The following is a 21,546-nucleotide window of genomic DNA, read 5'->3' on the forward strand; positions in this document are numbered from 1 at the left end:
CTAAGGATACTTGGTTGGGGGTGGGTCATAAATACCTGCAGAGGACAAAAAGAAGATAATAACGATGAATGTAAAGTTAACAGATCCATATAATCCATTATTTGATTTGAATAACGATACAACAGAAATATTATTCTCTAATTAAAGAAGCTGTAACAAGGATTGGTAATACCCGCTATACTAGTAATAATAGTAAAAAGTAATAGTTTAAATGAACTTTGTCACTGAGTACACAATAAAAATGTGTTCATTATCTTTCATAACAGCAAAATTACTCTTCCAAAGTTTATAGTGTTACCAAATGTATGGTCAATAATAAACAGTGATGTTTTAATAAATGGAGTATCTAAGATGAAACCACAAAATAATCATAAATTTAGAAACTAGATAAAAATAATTATCATCAATTGACTGACAACTACCCAGAAGGAACGTACTGGCTATTATGAGAGTATTATATGATCAAATTTACATTATCACTGATCTCCAATCAACGATTTGTCTCAAAATTAGTTTGCTTGTTGTCAGCACTCCAATATTGTCAATATCATATTATTATTATCCTATTATGAGAGGATGATGCAGAACATCAGTAGAGTGGAAGTGAAGGAACCATGAAGAAAATGAAAAATGGAAAATCTGTGGGCCATGACAGAATCCCAGTGGATACATGGAAGGCACTGGGGGCGGATAAAGGGAATTGATCTTCTGTGGGACCTGTTCATAAAAGTTTGCCAATAGGAAAATATACCCAAGGAGTGGAGGGAAAGTACTCTTGTCCCCATCTACAAGGGTAAAGGGGGATGCACAAGACTTTAAGAATTACAGAAGAATAAAGTCAATGTCCCACACAATGAAAACTCTAGAAAGCGTTTTTGATGGAAGACTGAGGAAGGAGGTGGAGATTGCAAAGGAGCAATTTGGCTTCATACCTGGTCGATCAATGACAGATACTATCTTGGGTTATGGCAGATGATGAAAACGTTTTGGGAGAAACAATGGGAGCTACATCTGGTGTTTATTGATCTGGATACGATAGAGTGCCAAGGTAAAGTCTGGGGGTGTCTCAGAGAGAAGAAGGTACCAGACAAATATGTCAGGCTGGTGTAGGAGATGTACAGACATGTGAAAACAAGAGTTCAGAAGTGCCAGGGAAAGACAGAAAGTTTTCCAGTGACAGCTGGTTTGCATCAAGGATCAGAATTAAGTCCGTTCCTGTTTAATATTGTGATAGAGGTGGTGATGGAGAGGAGGTGAGAGAAGACACACCTCTTACAATGATGTATGCAGATGAATGACCTCTTGCATGTGCAAAATCAAGAGAAGTGGCAGCTAAACTGGAAAGATGGAGGAAAGTACTAGGAGAGCGGTATGAGAGTAAGAAGAAGCAAGACAGATCTGGAGATGGAAGGAAATGTCATCAGGAAGGTTAGACTTTAGATATACATGTTCAACAGTGGAAGAGAATGGAGAGGGTGAGAAGGAAGTGGGATGTAGGATACAAGCAGGATGGAAGAACTGGAGAGAGAGAGATGGCTGGAGTGCTATGCGATAAGAGGGTGCTGATCAATCTAAAAGGCAAAATTTACAGGACAGTAGTGAGACCAGTATGACGTATGCTATGGAAACTGTGGCCCTGAGGAAAAATAACATCAGCAGTATGTAGGTAGTAGAGATGAGAATGCTTAGGTGTATGTGTGGTGTCACCAGAAAGGATTGTCTGAGAAATGACTATGTGAGGGGAACGGTGAAAGTTACGAACTTAGGAGTGAAGATACAGGAGGCAAGGTTGAGATGGTTTGGTCATGCGATGAGGGAGGACAAATATGTGGGAAGAAAGGTAATGCAGATGGATCTGTAAGGGAGGAGGAAACATGGGTGACCAAAGAAGAGATGGAGGGAGCTGGTGGAGGAGGACTTGAGGTTGAAGAACTAACTTGGATGTGATTACAGCCCAAGGCAGGAGGATGTGGAGAAGACTCACCAAAAAAAAAAAAAAAAAAACAGCGACCCTACTTAAGTGGGACAAGCTGCAGAAGATTATGCTATGACCCCATGGAGTCAAAGACTCATCTAGGAGGTTCTTTTTCATACACAGCTCATCATACTGAAAGAAGATAATGATGAACGTAAAGTTAACAGATCCATATAATCCATTATTTGATTTGAATAATACAACAGAAATATTATTCTCTAATTAAAGAAGCTGTAACAAGGATTGGTAATACCCGCTATACTAGTAATAATAGTAAAAAGTAATAGTTTAAATGAACTTTGTCACTGAGTACACAATAAAAATGTGTTCATTATCTTTCATAACAGCAAAATTGCTCTTCCAAAGTTTATAGTGTTACCAAATGTATGGTCAATAATAAACAGTGATGTTTTAATAAATGGAGTATCTAAGATGAAACCACAAAATAATCGTAAATTTAGAAACTAGATAAAAATCACGAGGTAACGTGAGAAAGATCGTATCGAATCTAAATTCCGATATTAGCATGTCATGCAATTTGTTACCTTTCAGTGAGAATAGCGCAACTTACTAAAATTGGGGCTCCTCTACCCATCGGTGCGTCATTGTGACTTCTGCCTGATGTAACATCCGCTTCATCCCCCTTCCGGTGACGTCACTTCCGTTCGTGAACAAGGACGAGCTGCCTGCTAACGCATCACGACGTGCACAGCGGTCGCCCATAGACTTCCATGTTAAAAAATGGACAGTTGGAAAGGAAAGAGTCCCTGTTAAAAATTGGATTAATTCAAAAAATATGGATTATCCGTTTCGGTGCTTGGTTGCGCTGTGACATTCGACAGGTAGGGGATTGTCATATATAAGGTTTCATGCTTTTTGGAATTTTGAAAAAAGATACATTTATTGTCAATTAGAACCATCTAGTTTCTAAAACTGAGCTCAGAGTCTGCAGATTCTCTGCAGACTCTGAGCTCTTCATAAACACAAGCCTTGTAGTTCCACATATACCTTTTCTCACAGAAGTCCTCACACTGCTAGCAACTACCCAGATAATCACTTAATGGTCACTCTCACTAACTGGAGGGTGATTTGATACCTCACTTATAATTACATCCTCTGAAGAAATGATCAAATCCAAAACCCTCAAGTCCTTGTGCCCTCTGTTACATACTGTCTGAGGTAGTTGTCCCAATAAAAACTCAAGAAACTCATTTTCTTTACTTCTGGTTGCTATCTCATCATCCCAGTCTATATTGCCATAGTTAAAATCTCCAATAATAATCACATTTTTCTTATTTGCTTGGCTAATTTGATTATACATTTCATAGTCATTTTACCAGGTCTACAACAATATCCAAGTAAGCATTTCATCCTATTCACCTCTATCTCACACCATACTGCCTCAAAACCATTGGCACTATTTCCCTCTTGCATCTCTACCTTGTACGAACATAACTCTTTCTCTATCATCAATAGCCCTTCCCCTCCCTTATTACCATCACGAAACATATCATACCCTTCCATCTCTATTCCTGTTAGGATGTCATCCTCATCCAACCATGTCTTACTTATTCCAACAATTTTTGGGTGAACAGACTAAATTAATGCAACCGTTTCATTTGCTTTGTTTCTTACACTTCCTGCATTTGTATATAAACACAGTAGCTTATTTGTGGATCTATAGCTAGTTTCACTGATACTTATTTGATGTGACTTCTCCATGCTTAACTTGAGCCATTTTTTTTTCTTCTCCTTATTCATCTTTGAACCTTTTTCAGATCCAGCTGTTTTCCCTGTCTTCCCTTCCCTTTCTGTCTACACATGCATTCACATCCTCTTAGAGCATCAAACTTTCTTACGCTGTATTCCCCTGTCCACCCTGAGCCTCCCCATTTCCCTGTCTTTCTTGCAAATCTATTCTCTCATTCTCTATACTCATGCTGCTCAGTTCTTCATTCACAATCACCTCTTCAATCTCTCCTGTTTTACTCTCCTGTTCTTCCACATCACCTTCTACTTGATCAGATTCATTCTCTGCACTCATTTCTCTGCTTTCCAGCAGCAGCAGTCACTCCAAGCGACTCATATCAAAAACAACTCAAATGCAGTCCAACGCTTCTATACAGTTCACTTCATCCTTCAAACTCATTTCGCACATCTGATTGACAGATATCCTCACACATTTCCACTAACATATCATTCATAATCCTTGCTCTCTGCCTCATCTCACCATTCTCATACCTGGGCAACATGCTTACTACCTTTCCTCGTGCACTATTCTCTTTTATCCATTTCGACAACCTCCTGATATCCAATCTGATGTGTCCTTTGTTTGCAGCCAAGTCATTTGTACTTATTAAACTACCAACTCTTTTTCTTGCTTACTTCTCATATGTAATGCCTCAATCATTCTATTCATTCTACCTCCAGTAAAAACATACTTTATGCATCTTTTCATCCAGCACAACTTTAATAATTAAATCACCATAAAACGCCACTCACAAGGTCTTTCATTACTTTTTCAACATTATTTGTTTTCATCATTTTCACTCTTCCATATATATCTGAATTCTCTTTACTTCATTCAGCATCCATTTCATCTCTTGCTTCATCTTACCCAACTCAACTTTCAAATCTTGCATCACATGTTCACTATGTTCATTGTCATTCATTCTTTCGAACCTTGCGTCACATTTTTGCTCTCGTTCATTCTTTCGAATTTTTGAACTTTGTGCTACACTTTCGCTCTTGTTCATTCTTTTGAATGCATCATGCACACAATATATATGTCTTCTAGGACATTAAAAGGACAGAAAGAGGACTTCTTGAAACATTAATAGAAGGTAAAGTTCTTGGAAAAAGAAGAAGGGATAGACTCTCAATAAGATGAATGGATGGATCAAGTGTCTGAAGTGACTGATCTTCAGAAAGTTGATGCCTCCAGTAGGGCATACAGCAGGCAACGACTGGCATGGCACATCAAAGAAGAACAGAGCGACCATACTGCATCTGACGATGTCCAATAAACAGATGGATGGGGGAGGCACTTCAGACTGCATCAATCCATTTAGATCTTCATGAGAAGTTCACAGGTGATGGTCAAAGGGTGTTTGAAGAAAGCGGTATCAGACTATATAGTAAGAGTCAGGAGGATAAATCAGGAGGGAGTTAGATGGAAGAATAGCATCAATTAGCAAAGTTGGAGAGAAAGAAAAAGTTATGGAAGGAATATAAAGAAAAATATGATCAAAAAGTCCATGGGCAGTATATGGTACAGCCAAGAAGGGTGAACATGAGGGTTTTGTTTTCATCAGCTAGTTGATGAAAACAAAATGTGGCAAAAAGACAAACGGCTATGGAAGCATAGTCGTTTGTCTTTTTGTAGTCGTTTGTTGGTTGTAAGAAGGTGACAAAAGCAAAGAAAAATAATTGAGTTACTAACCAAGTGATCATTTTGCAAGTGCATACCATCTAGGTGGGATATTTCAGTGCCAAATGAGACACTGAGTGATTAGGGAATAGTAATAGATAAGCTAGAGATGCTTCTGATATTACAAAACCTTAATGCAAACACAGCCACTGAATAAGATGGCATATCAGCCCATGTATTATGAGAATGTGTAAGGGAATTAACTGCTCCTCTGACTAAGCCATTTAATTTGTCCCTCAGTTCTGGTAAGGTGCCAAGGGAATGAAAAGATGCTCCACGATGGAAGTTGCAAATTATAGACCAATGATTATCTCAAGAGTGGTGGTTAAGGCATTGACAAAGAGAGAATTCAGGAGTGGGTGGACAAGAATATGATACTTTATAGGGGGAAGGAATTTTGAAGGGTGGGTCTTGTCTCAGCAGCGTGCTTACTTTTTATAATAAAGTGGTGATGTATGGGGGAGTTAAGTCCAGAAGAAGGCAGGTGATTAGCAGTGTACCACAGAGCTCAGTATTTCATCCTCTGCTGTTTAATTTATACATCAGTGATATAAGAAATGATTCAAGGGGAAATATTCAGTTGTTTGTTAATGATACAAAGCTGAGAAGAATGATAATCAATGAAGATGAGTTAGAGATCCTGTAGGATGACAAATAGACTGGTAGTATGGACAAAGGCAAATGGCTGCCAGTGTAACATGACCAAAGGTGGGGGTTGGTAGGTCATGCACTTTGGAATAAAGATATCCCAAGCTATGTACTGTATGCACATCTAGTCCGCAAGATTTGGTGGAAATAAAGAAGTGGCTGAGAGGATCTAGAGGTAGTTGAATGAGATTAGCAATTTTTCTATGGAATATTTATGAGAATAGACTTGTTTGTGGGCTTCAAAAACTAGCTGATATGCAAATAACAGGGGACAAGATGGAAGTATATAAGTCATTAAAGGGTTGTGTTGGTTTGCAATAGACTGCAAGGCTGATATGTCCATCCATTTGTTTCTTAATTAAAGTATCCAGGAATGGTAATTGTTTGTCCTTCTCAAGTTCCAAGGTCGATACTTGCACTTCACATCTTCGCACCACATTTCTCAAAAACTAAACATCGTACACATGCTAAAAAATAGGGCCTCTCGCATCACTACAGATCTTAAAGATGAACTATCCCACATATTAAAAACCCTGATAGACAATGGTTATCCAAAAAAATTGATTCATAAGCTACTTTTCTGCGACTCCCCACAACAGCAATCTGAGGAAATATGTTACAAATCCACCATCGCCATTCCTTATGCAGGGACAGTTTCTTAAAAGATTGCTACATTCCTCAAGCCACATGAAATACGAATGACTTTTAAAACTTTAAAGACTATCCGCCATTTTTTAAGATCTCCGAAAGACAATCATGCCTTCTTCAAATATGCTGGTGTCTATAACAGCCCCTGTTCATGTGGATTAAATTACATTGGTCAGACCTCAAGAAGTTTGAAAAATAGAAAAAAAGAACACACAGGAGATGTAAACAATAACAGAGAAGACAATTCTGGGTTAGACCTTCATTTCTTGAGGACAAACCATACCATCGAATGGGACAAAAGCTCCATGCCCCATTTAGAGGAAGATTTAGAAGTCATCCGTTCTAAACACAACCACAATAGAAACCAAGGATTAATTCTTGCTGATATTTGGAAGACCCTCATAAGATCATTAAGCATGCAAGAGTTAAATTTCGCTGCTAATTACAGAACGTTCCTGCATAACAACAGTTGACATCATAAATGCTCCATGTGTTTGATGCACACATTCTTCTGTATTTGTAAAAAATACAATTGTATTCGGTTCATTCCTTCATGAACAGTTTAAGTTGTTTTGTATCTCTTTTATTCACCCTGAAGAGGCCAAACAGCTAAGTTGGCAAAACTTGTTGGTATCTCTTATTTAGTATCAATTAAAATCCTTCGGCCAATAAAAAACAGTCTATGTCAATTTTCTTACGTTTAGATGGTCGAAAATAACATAGAATCATCATATTGTATCAGAATTTTATTACATAGTTAAGAGCAAGGCATGCACTGGAGTATTGCACCATAGGATTCAGTAGTAGGGATCTCAGAAGCTGGTGAAGCAGGGTTGGCTAACACTGAGGATTCCAGTTCAGGGTACAAGGAGTTTTAGGTGTCAATGTAGAAGTTATCCTTTTTCAAGAAACATTGTGATGGAAAGCTGCTTCTTCTTTTGTTTTAATTCATCGAACAGGGTTGTCTATGGTGTTAAAATGTCGTCGAGGCTTTCCTTGAACTTCACTGCATGAATAATGCTCCAGTTGTTGTCGTGCTTGTAGAAATCTGTAAAAGCAAGTTTTCTTGTGCTGGTCATATAACTTAAAAGACAGTGTATTCTCCATTTTTAACATCACTTTATCACATACATAAGCATACATTTAGAAGTAAGAATTCCACCGTTTTGCACTGTCTCTCTGATCTCAGTTTCTTGTTTCCTTATGTATCGTACAGTAAATTCTCCAATACCAAACACGGGCCTATGGATGCATATGTGAGCTGTTTCTCAACATTTATCTAGAATTCACACTTCATTCAAATTTGCCACTTTCTTACAACCTTCATTTACAACCCATGGATATTCACACAGGAACAGTAATATTTTAAGCACAAGTAGCCTAACACAGTAGCCTAATACACACAAAGTTCATACGCCATCCTATTTTGATGATGCTCATTGCAAGACGGTTTTAACAACAACTGCCAATGCAAAAATACAAATCCATGAATATGTGGAAAACCTGACTGTTTTAATAAAGAGGAAAATTTGGTCCTTATTGCAGATCTAAAGAGCACAGTGGGAAAGTGCGTCTATCAGAGGCACTTTAGACAAAAAAGTTTTCTTGTCCAGAATCTTAAAGAAATGCAACAAACTCTGCACAGCTTTCAAGCTTAACTGAAAGTTTGTTACCCTCATATGTTCTACTAAAGATCATCTCCCCTTCTCTCTTTGTGCCTGGAGTATATAAAGTGCCCTGCTCCTGCAAGTTTGCCTGCTATGGACAGACAGGAAGATCATCCAACATCCACTTGGGAGAACACAAAAAATGCATCTGAAGTCATAACTATTGTCAATCAGACCTTATGGACCATACTTTAGATACAGTTCATAGAATCAATTGGCACCATGCTCCACTGCAGTAAATTTAGAAGAGAAAGGCCATTTTTGAAATCTGCAGCTGCTCTCAAAAATCAATCCAATCTAAATAAATATATCTGCATTAAACTTCCCAAAATATGGGAAACACTAATACTTCAAGATCCCAGTTTATATTCTAGGCCACCAGCAAGTGTCCACAGATGGAGCCCCACCTAGCCTTTCTCCAAATATTTCAGTTAATTTTGTGTTGCCTTTGTGTGTGTTACCAGTCTCATATTGTAATCCCTGATGATATCTCAGTGACTGAGATATATTGGAAGAATTAAATAACATTTTAAATCATTCCTTAGTGCTGTTTCACTCCATTTTAAGCATCTAACATGTGTTTCTCCCAGCACTTAAGTCGTAACACGTGGATCTAAAACAGGAAGCAATCACCATTTAGTTATAAGTAGGTAGAAAATTAATATACTGAAAAAAGAAATAAGTACAAAAGTTTTAAAGAGAATAAAAGTCAAAGGTGAACTATGGACTCAAATATCACTCAAGTAAAGAGTCGGAAGCAAGAACCAAACCGTAGACAAAAGAGTGGTAGAATATACACCATCTACCAACAATTGTCCAGACACTTTAGCAATTTACAACTGATACCAGCAGGCAAACCCTAATATTGAGTATGTCCACATTTGGCTTTGATCACCTCCTGCACCCTTTAAGGGAGGCTTTCCACCAATGTGCAGCAGACATCAGGTGAAATTTGTCTCCATTCCTCCATCAAAGCAGCACTGAGTTCAGTGACAGATCAAGGACATGCTGCTCCAATTCATCCCACAGTTGTTCAATGGAGTGGAGGTCAGGACTCTGCACTGGCTGGGGTAGTCATTTATCACCCATCTCTTCATACCATTCCATGACAGCTGCAGCTATGTGACATTGTCGTCTTGATCATGGATCAGTTCCATAAAAACTCCACAGTGTAGACAGCACTTGATTATCCAGAATATGAAGGTACTAAGATGCCTTCATGAAACTATGGACAACAACCAGTGGTCCTACTCTAAACCAGCTGAATGCACCCCCCATACCATGACTCCTCCACCAACCAAACTTTACTGCAGGTACAACACACTGTGGTAACAAGTGTTCACCAGGCTGCCTCCATACCCTGCCATGAGACCGGAAACAGGTGAACCTTGATTGGTCGCACCAGAGTACCATTTTCCACTTGTCAATTGTCCAGTTCACGTGCTCTTTGCACCAGGTCAGATGAGCTGCATTGTTCGTTGTGGTATTCGGCTTGCCACTGCTCTTCCATGGAAAACCAGTAAATGGAGTTCTTTAGTTCTTTTTGTACAGTATTAATGCTCCACCATGGTGTTACTGGCACTCTGGAACTCATCACATATGGTCTGTGCTGACTGTAGCCAGTTTTTGCATGCTACCTGTTTTAACACTCTCCTGTCAGTCATTCTTGAGGGGCTGCCCTGGGTGTTTTCTTGCACTAGTGATGTCAGAACACCTCTATTTGATCACATCACCAACCATTGATTTTGAATGCTCCAGTTGGGCAGCAATGGAGAGAGAGAGAGAGAGAGAGTGCGTGTGTGCAGTGGCACACTCGGGATTTCATCTTGGGGAGGGGGGGGGGCACTCAAGATTTAATCTTGGAGGGGGGGAGCGAGTTAAGTATACGATTTGAGAATATACACTACGCATTGCATACGACCCATAACTGAGCATCTGCAGTGATCGCTAATACATGATGCTCATGATCTCTTCTTGCCCGGCTCGGGCAAACGATGTAGTGCTCCGTCAGACGGAGCAATATTTCGTTCGCCTCACATTCAACAGTGGCTGTGATTCCCGAACGCTATAGGGTATTCCCATCTTACGTAACCGCTAATTCATAAGTAGTATAGAAATAGAAGACATGACAGAATATAAATTTAAAAAATCGTTTTAATTAGGAAAAGATTTTTGGAAAATTTTCTAGTGTTTTTTCCTTTTTCTTTTGGAGGGTGCCAGGGCCCCTTGATCCCCTGCCTGGGTGCACCACTGTGTGTGTGTGTGTGTGTGTGTGTGTGTGTGTGTGTGAGAGAGAGAGGGGATTTCAGTCAGAAGTACATATCAACGCTTAACACGTTCGTTGCTACGTTACTCGGGCATAGTTTGTTCCTGTATGCCAAGCAATTTCACTTCTTCAAGGTCAGTACAGGTAATCTCATTGCCAGCAGTAAAGTCATACGAGTATATTTGTAGCTGGCTTGTGAGGCTCATATACCAACTACAAGTATACTCATAGTTGGCAGCAAACATGTTAAGGTATAAAAAAGTCATTAAGAAAAAGTGACACATGGAATGGCAGTTTGAGTACAGATATTCACTTAGAAATGTTCAAATAAGGAGGTATACAAATTTTACAATGGCAGCACTGTGTAATTCCAAATTACAGGAGTAGAGCTTTCATGATAGACATTTATAAAGAAGGAAATAAAACTGAATGCAAGAATTAAAAAGCCATTTCTCTACTGTATCTTCCAGGTAAAATTAAAAAAAAAAAAACATACTTGAGAAGAAACTGAGACAAATTTTGGAAGAGAACCTCTCACAACCCCTAAGGACAAATAGGGGTTGTGAGAATCAGATTTTCATGTTAACACAAAGGCATATGACAAGGTAACAAGAGAAAAGATGTTGAAAATATTACACTTGTATAGTTTAAGTTGTAAGTGTAATATAGATTGCATATTGCACTATGTAGTCTATATTAAAGTTGTGAGCAGTAAGGAGATAAAGTCACAGAAATTATACCTCATTTCCATATAAAATGAGGTATAAGACCAAGATGCACCATATCTCCTGTAACTATGATTCTTCATCATCATGTCTCACAACAGTGTTTCTCAAAGTGTGGTACGCATACCCCTGGGGGTATGTGAAAGCAGGGGGTACATAGCAATATTTTACTATGCATCATTAACACATGGAATCATTATTAAGAAAAAAAAGAATTATTTTAAACATATATAATTCTCAATAAATTACATATTATGTATGAATTCTCCTACTCAAATTGTGATAATTGCTTCATTTGAATAGTTTGCAAATTCACAGGCGATCACTTGTGATTTTCATTCAGCCTCGTACATGAATGTGCATTGCGAGCATGCAACAACGCGAAGAGTGTACTATAATGACTGATAAAAAACTAATTACATCAATCATTAGTAGATGCAATGAAGACAGTTAAGCAGATATTAATCAAGGTGCTCCATTATTTGATCATATTACAAATTTGTTGTTAGTTAAAATAACGATTAATGGGTTTATACTACTTTTACAGTGATATAATTGCTTTAATCATGTACAGAAGTTATAATACCCATAATAAATATTATACCGTATTTATTTGAATATAACTTGCACCCCTGATTTTACTTTAAGAAAAGAGAAATTAAAATGTTTCACATATACCTTGCACACGAAAAAAAGTTTAAACATGACTGAAAGAAAGTTAAAACAAGCGAGTTACTATCACCCCAACGTTCACATCGGGGCTATAGCAACTCGCTCCGTGCAATAAACAACAGCCACCATACAGCAGACGCAAGAAAAACAAGTAGTTTTATTATGGCACTGAATAAGGTACAGGGACATTTGCAGGCTGTGTAATATATTTCTCAACAAATAGTGCAATTAGAGACAACTGGGATAAAAACGGCACTAACTAATGAATCATATGTCCCTGCCCACAGAAACTGCTGTATAGACTCGACAAAACCATATGTTGCACAGGCAACATATGGTTTTGCTTGACACTACCCTGTCGTGAACGTATTAAAACTAAGAAATATATAGTGAATGTGTTTCAGATATTATGGAATTCCATTTAAGAGGATTAACATTTCAGCTCAACTGACAGCTTGCCTTTGCCTTTGGGTCACGCAATCTTTTGCTAATACCACACCAATCATATGCACGTCTTCAGAGCTGCTCTATCTCTACTGGGCTACCACTGTTGTCTGTTTCGTGCTCTGCTTTCACTTCTCATTAGTCATTTATGAAGGCCTGTTCATTACGTATCTCAAGTCTTGTAAATTACTGGTAATTTTTGCTTGAAATAATGGGAAAGAAGATGACACTATTTCGGTAGATGACTATGACGATGCACACAAGGAAACTGCTCTTGGGGTCAGAAGTAGAGATAGTGAATAGAAGCTTCTTGGTAAGTCATACCCATTTTGAGTTTTGTTCTGACAACTTTGGTTTCTGAAAATCCCAGCACATATCTTGCCCCATGATTTTTTAGCTTTAATTTTGAGGAAAAAAGTGAGAGTTATATTCGAGTAAAAATGGTAATTTTTTTATCTTTCAAATTCTTGAGTATGGATCATTGGTTAAAGACTGATTAATAAAATGCACAAAAGAGAGTAATATAGCAGATATAAGCAACAAGAAAATGTTGTATCTGGATCAAATGAAATTAATAAGGTGTGTCACCTGATATCTCTAAAGAACCAACTAGGAAGAAGTTGAAAAAAAACTTTGTAAGTATGATATGAATTACTTGAAATGTAGATTTTCATGGGAGGGAAATGAAGAGAAACCTATTCCATTATGTGTCGTTTGTGGTGAAACTTTAAAAAATGAAAGCATGAAACCATCTAATTTAAATCACTATTTCGAATCAAAACATAATGATTACAAAGACAAACTTGTAGAATTTTTTCAAAATAAACTAAGAAATTTAAAAGGATCTCAAAAAATGATGTCAACCATGTCAAGAGGTGAAAATATGAAGGCTTTAGAAGCTTCATATCATGTGTCACTATTAATAGCAAAAAGTGGTGTAGAAGAAACAATTGGTGAAATTTTGGTCAAGTATACAGCAAAAATAATAGCAGAAATTATGATCTGAGATAATGCAAAAAGGTCTTTTGAATGAATTTGCCTTTCAAATAGTATTATTCATCGAAGAAACACAGAAATGGCTGAAAATATAAAACAAACATTGTTATCCACTCAAGTTCAAATGAACAAATTGATGATGATGTGAAAATTACTATCATGCAGCATTTACAAAGCTTACAAAAGAATCTAGAAAAGTATTTCCCTGAATTGGACATTAATATTGAGTGGATATGATACCCTTTCAATATCAACAAATCTATGCCAAAGGATCTGTCACCAATAGAAGAACAACAACTTTTAGAACTAGCTTCTGATGCTTTCCTAAAAAATAAATACAATGAGAATACGTTATCATCATTTTGCCTACAAATATAGAACGAATTTCCTGAATTAACAGATAAAGCTCTAAGGTTCATTTTTCCATTTCCAAGTTCATATCTGTGCGCAGTTGGATTTTCGGCCCTTGTAGACATTAAGACAAAGAAGAGGAACCACATTATAATGCTGAACTGTATCGGAGATTGAAATTAACAACTATAGAGCCAAATTTTGCTGAAATTTTATTCCAGCATAAGCAATTTCACACCTCTCATTGATAATAAATTATTGAAATTAAGTATAAATTTATAGTATCTTTATAAATTTTGTTCTATTAAAAATAAATCATATTTTTTGTTTACATGTACATCTAAACTCAAATAAAATAGACAGTATGCTTTTTTTATTTATTTATTTATTTCTTATTATTACTTTGATAAGGAGGTACTTGATAATAATGAAAATTTAAGAAGGGGTACACGGATATCTGAAATTTGAGAAACACTGTCTTACAATACAGAAAAAAATGAAATAAAACCTAATATCAGATTTGGAGATTATTATTATTATTAAACAAGACCTCATGGAGTCAAAGACTCATCTAGGAGGTCCTTTTATCTCACACACATCTCATCATACCGCGTCTTAAACACATTCAAACTCCTTGCAGACACCACACTCTCAGGCAAGGCATTCCAATCATTCACAACTCTGCACGAAAAAAACCTGCCTCTCACTCCACTACTCACACCCTCTTTATACAGTTTCCAGGGATGACCTGGTTCTCCCCTGATCTCCCACTATTCTCTGTAGAACTTCTCCACCATTGATCCTATAACAACCCCTTACCAACTTGTAGGTCTCTATCATATCTCCCCTCTTCCTTCTCTCCACTAGACTCTGCAAATTACATATTTTCAATCTTTCCTCATACTCGACATTCCAGAGGTCAGAAACTACCTTAGTCAGTCGCCTTTGGACCCTTTCCAACATCTCTTCATCCTTCTGAAAACCAGGTGACCAAATCTGGGCACAATAGTCCATGTGTGGCCTAATCAAAGCTTTATACAATGGAACAAGAATCTCCCTACTTCTACACGTCAGTGTCCTCCTCATCATTCCCAGAAGTCTTTGTGTTGTCTTCACAATTTTGGCGATGTGTCCCCTAAATTTTAGATCCTTATCCACTATCACTCCCAGATCTCTTATTTCCTCTACTTCCAACAATATATTCTCACCAAGCATAAATTCTGCATCCCATCTTTGTTTCCCAAATTTTAAAACCTTACATTTTGCAACATTGACCTCACATCCCCATTTGCTTGCCCAATCACTCAATTTATTCAAGTCTTTTTGCAAGGCCACAACATCTTCACTACTCTTTATGGTTCGTCCCAACTTTGCATTATCTGCAAACAACTGAATATCTCCATCCAAATCTTTGCCAATATCATTAATATACAAGTTAAATAGTAATGGCCCTAAAACAGATCCCTGAGGCTCTCCACTAGTGACTTTCCTTTTCTTGGATATTGCACCCCCATACACAACTTGTTGATACCTATCAGATAGCCAGTCTCCAATCCAATGCACTAATCTAATATCCAACCCCATCTCCTCTAGTTTGACTGTCAACTTATCATGAGGTACTCTATCAAAAGCTTTTGCGAAATCCAAGTATATTACTGTGTATCCTTCTCCTCTGTCCAGGGAAGCAGTCACTTTATTGTAATAAGTAAGTAGATTATTAAAACACGACCTCCCTTTAGCAAATCCATGCTGTCTATCAAAGATTATACCATTGTTGTCAACCCAACTCTGGATCCTAGTTCTCACAAGCTTCTCCAACAACTTAACCACAACACCTGACACACACAGATAGGCCTATAGTTTGATGCTTGAGTTCGATCACCTCCTTTATGAAGTGGCACAATCTTGCCCTCCTTCCACTCTTTAGGGACTTGACCAAGTGCAAGACTCGGATTAAAAAAATATGTCAAGGCAGGTGTCAACTCTCTGGCACATTCCTTCAGAATACGCAGTGATATATTATCAAGTCCCACAGCCTTATTTACATCTAGTTTACTCAACTCCCCAAACACCTCTTGCTCACTTACAGTCAGTCTCTCCACCCCATCATCAACTGCTCTTAATCTCTCCATGAAGTCACATTCACAAGATTGAAAGATCTTTATGAACTGCTCATTAAGTGTCTCCACCACACATTCTGCAACAGCTGTCTTTATACCATTTCCTCCAATCAGTGTCATCTTTCCATAATCATTCTTTCTTTTGCTGGCTACATATCAAAAGAACTCCCTAGGATTCTTTTTAGCTTCATTAGCTAACTGCTGTTCATACCTCTCTTTAGCTACTCTCACCAACCAAGTCACCCTCCTTGCCTGGTCTTTGTAGACCTCATGAAATTGGTTACTTCCACTTCTCTTATGCTGCCTCCACAATGCCCTTTTTCTCTGTATTGCATGCTTAATCTCTTTATTCATCCATCTCACACCTACCTTATTTAACCTTCTCACCCATGGTATACATTTAGACATTGCATCTACTAAATATTTTTTGATCTGCATTGATCTCTTTTCCAGCTAACTCCTCATTCCATGCTACACCTGCAAGCTGTCTCCTGAGCTCTTCATAATCACCCCCCCCCTTGTAGTTCCACATATACCCTTTTTTCACAGGGGTCCTTGCACTGCTGGCAACCACCCAAGTAATCACTTCATGGTCACTCACTTTCACCAATTGGTGGATGATTTGATACCTCATTGATAATTACATCCTCCGATGAGATGACGAAATCCAAGACCCTTTATCCTCTTGTGCTCTCTGTTACATACTGTCTGAGGTAGTTATCCCTCAAAAACTCAAGAAACTCATTTTCTTTACTTCCAGTTGCTATCTCTTCATTCCAGTCCATATTGCCATAATTAAAATCACCCATAATGATCACCCTTTTCTTATTTGCTTGGCTTATTTGACTATACATTTCACTATCACCACCATCCACATTACCAGGTCTATAAACACATCCCACCAAGTATTTGATTCTATTCACCTCTATCTCACACCATACTGCCTCAAAACCACTGGCCCCATTTCCCTCTTGCATCTCTACCTTGTATGGACATAACTCTTTCTTTATCATCAATAGCACTCCCCCTCCCTTTTTACCCCTTCTATCCTCACGAAACACATCATACCTTTCCATCTCTATTCCTGTCAGGATGTCATCCTCATCTAACCATGTCTCACTTATTCCGACAATCTCTGGGTGCACAGACGCAATTAGTGCAACCATTTCATCCGCCTTGTTTCTTATACTTCTAGCATTGGTATACAAACACAACAACTCATTTCTGGATCTACAGCTAGTTCCACTGATACCACTCACTCGATGTGATCTCTCCGTGCTGGACTGGGGCCATTTCCCTTTCTGCTTCTTCATTTTAGAACCCTTTGCAATTCCATCTGTTTCCTTTTGATCCCTGATCATTCCTGTACTCCCATCTCCTCACACATTTCAGCCAGAATATCATTCATAATCCTTGCTCTCCGCCTCATTTCACCACAATCATACCTAGGCAACACACTGACTACCCTTCCTGTCACACTATTCTCCTTTATCTTTCCAAGCAGTCTCCTGACATTCATTTTGACATGCTCTTTGTTCTCTCTCAAATCATTTGTACCAATTAATACAATTAACTCTTTTGCTCTTTCCCGCCTCAAATTCAATGCCTCAATCACTCTACTCATTTTACCACCTGGAAAACATACCTTGTGCATTTTATCCTCTAGCACACCTTTAATAATGGAGTCGCCATACAATGCCACTCGCTCATCTTCTGTTAACTCTTTCATGCCATCATGATTTATTTTAATAGTTTTGACCTGCATTCTCTTAATTTCATTCCGCATCCATTTCATTTCTTGCTTCATCCAATCCAATTCACCTTCCGAACCTCGCGACACATTCTCTCTATCATTAAATCTTTCTAACTTTCTAACTCTCGACCGCCTCTTCTCACTTTCCCTCTCATTCATCCTTCTTTGTTTCCGTACTTTCGGTCCAACATACGTCCAACTTTCACTATCATTCTTCTCACTTTCACTCTCACATATCTTTCTTTGTTTCCGTACTTTCGGACTAACATGCGTCCAACTTTCGCTATCATTCTTCTCACTTTTACTGTCATTCGTCTTTCTTTGGTTCAGTACTTTCGTTCCAACATGCGTCCAACTTTCGCCATCAGTCATTCTTTTTTCGCTATCATTCATTCTTTCGATTTTTTTTACTTGCGATTTCTGCATCACGACATTTCTACTTTCGTTCGTTCTCTCGATTTCGTTTCTTTCCGCCTCACTTTCGTCCCTTTTAACATCCGTTATGGTTGTCAAATCGCTCTTTCTTTTTTCCTGATTTTTTAACATTTTTTCGCCTGTCTTTCTCACCATCCTTCTCTTTCAAACGTGCACTCACGACACAATCGGTACTAGCAGTTTCTGTCATCAACTTCATATTCGCATTCATCAATTCCTCGTTCAGGTCACATTTCGCACATACCCTTCTTCCATCCGCACTAAACCCTCCGATGAGATGACCAATAACCTGTAATTCATGAATATTGATATTATTATTAACATCTGACCTCAATGGAGTCAGAGACTCATCATGGGAGGTACAGACTATTGTGCACAATGTTCATCCATGCCTTAAATTGATTCAATGTGTCTACATTTACAACACGCTCAGGCAATGCATTCCACTCACCAACCACTCTCGATGGAAAGAACTTTCTCCTCATTCCTCTGCTCACATCCCTCCTTATACAATTTTCAGCGATGGCCTCTTGTTCTATCCCCTCTCCCATTCTATGAAAAATCTCTATATCAAGCTGATACAAACTTTGACTAGTTTATATGTCTCAATCATATCAACCACCCTCCTCCTATTCATGAGGCTTTGCAATTTACATTCTCTCAATCTGTTCTCGTACTCCACATTCTAAAGACCACTTTTGTGAATCTTCTCTGGATCCTTTCTAACATATTCTCATCACCATGAAAACATGGCAACCAAATCTGTGCACAATAATCAATATGAGGACTGCTCAAGGCCTTACAATGGCATCACAACCTCTTGGTTTCTGCATGTCAGAGCCCACTGCATCATTGCCATTATCTAATGTGATGTTTTCACAACTTGTGCAATGTGCACCCTGAATTTCAGGTCCCTGTCTGATACCATGCCCAGATCTCTCATCCTCTCTACCTCTTTTATTAAGTATCCCATTTCAAATTTCAAAAAAAATCAAATTTCAACCCCTACACTTTGCAACACTGACCTGACAGTTCCACTTACCTTCCCATTCATGCAATCTATTGAAGTCCTCCTGCAAGCCATAACATCTGCTTAACTCTGCATTTCTCCTCCCAATTTTGCATCATCTGCACATCACTAGTTAAAACCTATGCCAATATAACTAATATACAAACTGAACAATAGTGGTTCCAAAACTGATCCCTGCAGCACACCACTAGTGACCTTCCTCTTTCAGGATATGTACGTGTTCATGCTGTTTTCATTTCAAATTAAGAGCAGTAATCCATTGAAGATTTGTGGAGCAAAATAGATATAGTATTTGTGTATTATTTCTTTTTGTGCTTCTGAGATAGAATATTTTTAGCCCAATTTTTTGAAGAAGTATCTTTTCTAATGCTCATGTACTGATTATCAGTCTCTTTAGGAAAAGTAGTATCCTGTGAATATATAGTCCTTTAAGTGGTAGGATATTTAAAAAGTTTTTTTTTTTTTTTTTTTTTTTTAGAGGTTGATCAACCTACAGTACATTAGTACCATATATGGGTTCCGTGCAGTTAGTCTAGTGGCTTTGCGTTTCGCAACCATATGCTTGGGGAAGGAGTGTCCTAGGTTCGATTCCCATCAACGATGTAAGGAGCTAAAGGATCTTCCTCAGCCATAACCAAGTTAGCCGGTCTTGGGTGTGGACAGCAGGGTTTTTTCTGCCAGTTTATCTGGTGTTTTTCATCCCGCAAGCAGGCAAACCAGTCCAAGGACACACATGGACTACAGTCAGGAATACTGACCCAGCCATAGGTCTGATTTGTCAGCCTATGCCGGTTCTGGAGCCCAGATGAAATTTGGGGGGGGGGGGGGGCTAGATGGTACCGTGAACTCCAGTAAAAAGGGGGAATGCTGTATCATTACACAGAATTTATTTATTTACCATATATGGGTAGTGTGTTGGGAAATGAGGAACTAGCTTACATTTGATTTGAAAGCCTGTATATTGTATTTCTTGGGAAACACAACAGGGGGAAAACTGTTCCACAACACAGCAGTTGCAGGGACGAAGGAAGACAGAAAAGGAAAAGAACTGTGAAGGGATGTTGACAGCAGCTACACGTTTCAACAAGCTCAGTACTAAGTGGGAGAATTATTGATGTCATTTGATGTAAGCCTTTGTGCCAGATCCAGTCAAAATCTTTGGAGGTGAACATTTCCCATGGCAATATTTGTAGAATATACATATTGCAAAAACCAAGCATCTGTGCAAAAGTGGGAGGGGTAATGAGATGGTAAGAGATGGGTCATTAATAAGTCTAATTGCTCTCCTCTGGATTGAGTTAAGCATTTTGAGAGAGAGCTTTTAGGGAGCCCCCATCCCATATGTGGGGTGGGGCCCCTAAAAGCAGTATTCAATAGCTGGGTGGATTTGTGATTTGTATAATGTTAACAGCTGTTCAGGTGTAAAGTAACATCTTAAGCTAAAGAGAAATCCTAGTTTTTTTTTTTTGAAGGTGAGGATGCAATGGTTGTGATGTGTTTATGCCAGGAGAGGTTTGGTGTCAGGGTAATTCCAAGAGAAATCTCAAATTGTCTGGAAATTTAAGTTTTGTCAAAAAGAATACTGGGAAAAAAAGGTTCTTTTTTATGAGAAATAGGACGGAACTAGGTTTTATTAGCATTCAAATTGATGAGGTTATCTGAACCCGATTGGAGGATGGCTTGGAGATCAGAACTGAGGATAGTGGTGTTTGATTTTCTGTAGGTTGAGATGAGTTGTGTAGAGTAAGGTTTATCAAATGAAAGGGAGGAGTGCAATGTGCTGTCATCTGCAAAACTGTGTATTGGGTTGGAGGCCAACTGAAGTAGGTCATTGATATATATCAGGAAGAGGGTTGATGAGAGAACAGAACCTTGTTGCACCCCTGGCAATAGTTGAATGGTGGGAGGATAAGGAACCATTCACCATCACACACAGTGTGCATCCAGAGAGAAAACTGGCAATCCAACTACAGAAGTCCTGAGACAAACCAAATGATGGTAGTTTACTCAGTAAGCCTTTGTGCCAGACCCAGTCAAACGTTTTGGAGATATCAGGTGCAACCACTTGAGATTTGCCAAACTTCTCCATGGCATTTGTCCAGAGATGGGTGACATATGTGAGCAGATCTCTTGTTGATCGGCAGCAACGGAATCCATACTGGCGGTTGTTTATTAGGTGGGTGCCTTCAAGGTAGTGTAGAAGTTGGGAATTAATGATTTTTCCATTACTTTAGACAGGGCTGAGGTAAGCGAGATAGGGTAGTTGGATGGCAGTGACTTGTCGACCTTCTTGGGAATGGGTTGAATATAGGCAGCTTCCAACTTGTGGGATAGATACCAGTGGAGTAAGAGAATATATATAGGCAACACAGGACCTATCTTATTA

At 38.4% G+C, this 21,546-nt stretch overlaps 1 protein-coding gene across 5 annotated transcripts in view; it reads right to left on the minus strand.

The window, feature by feature from the left end:
- Positions 1-21,546, minus strand: part of mms4 (Methyl methanesulfonate sensitivity 4) — a 371,357-nt gene that overhangs the window by 162,719 nt on the left and 187,092 nt on the right. The gene's annotated exons all lie outside the window — the stretch shown is intronic.

The sequence above is a fragment of the Typopeltis vanoorti genome, chromosome 3 (genome assembly GCF_054136105.1).
Source record: "Typopeltis vanoorti isolate ZY-2024b chromosome 3, IOZ_Tvanoo_1.0, whole genome shotgun sequence".
Classification (NCBI taxonomy): Eukaryota; Metazoa; Arthropoda; class Arachnida; order Uropygi; family Thelyphonidae; genus Typopeltis; species Typopeltis vanoorti.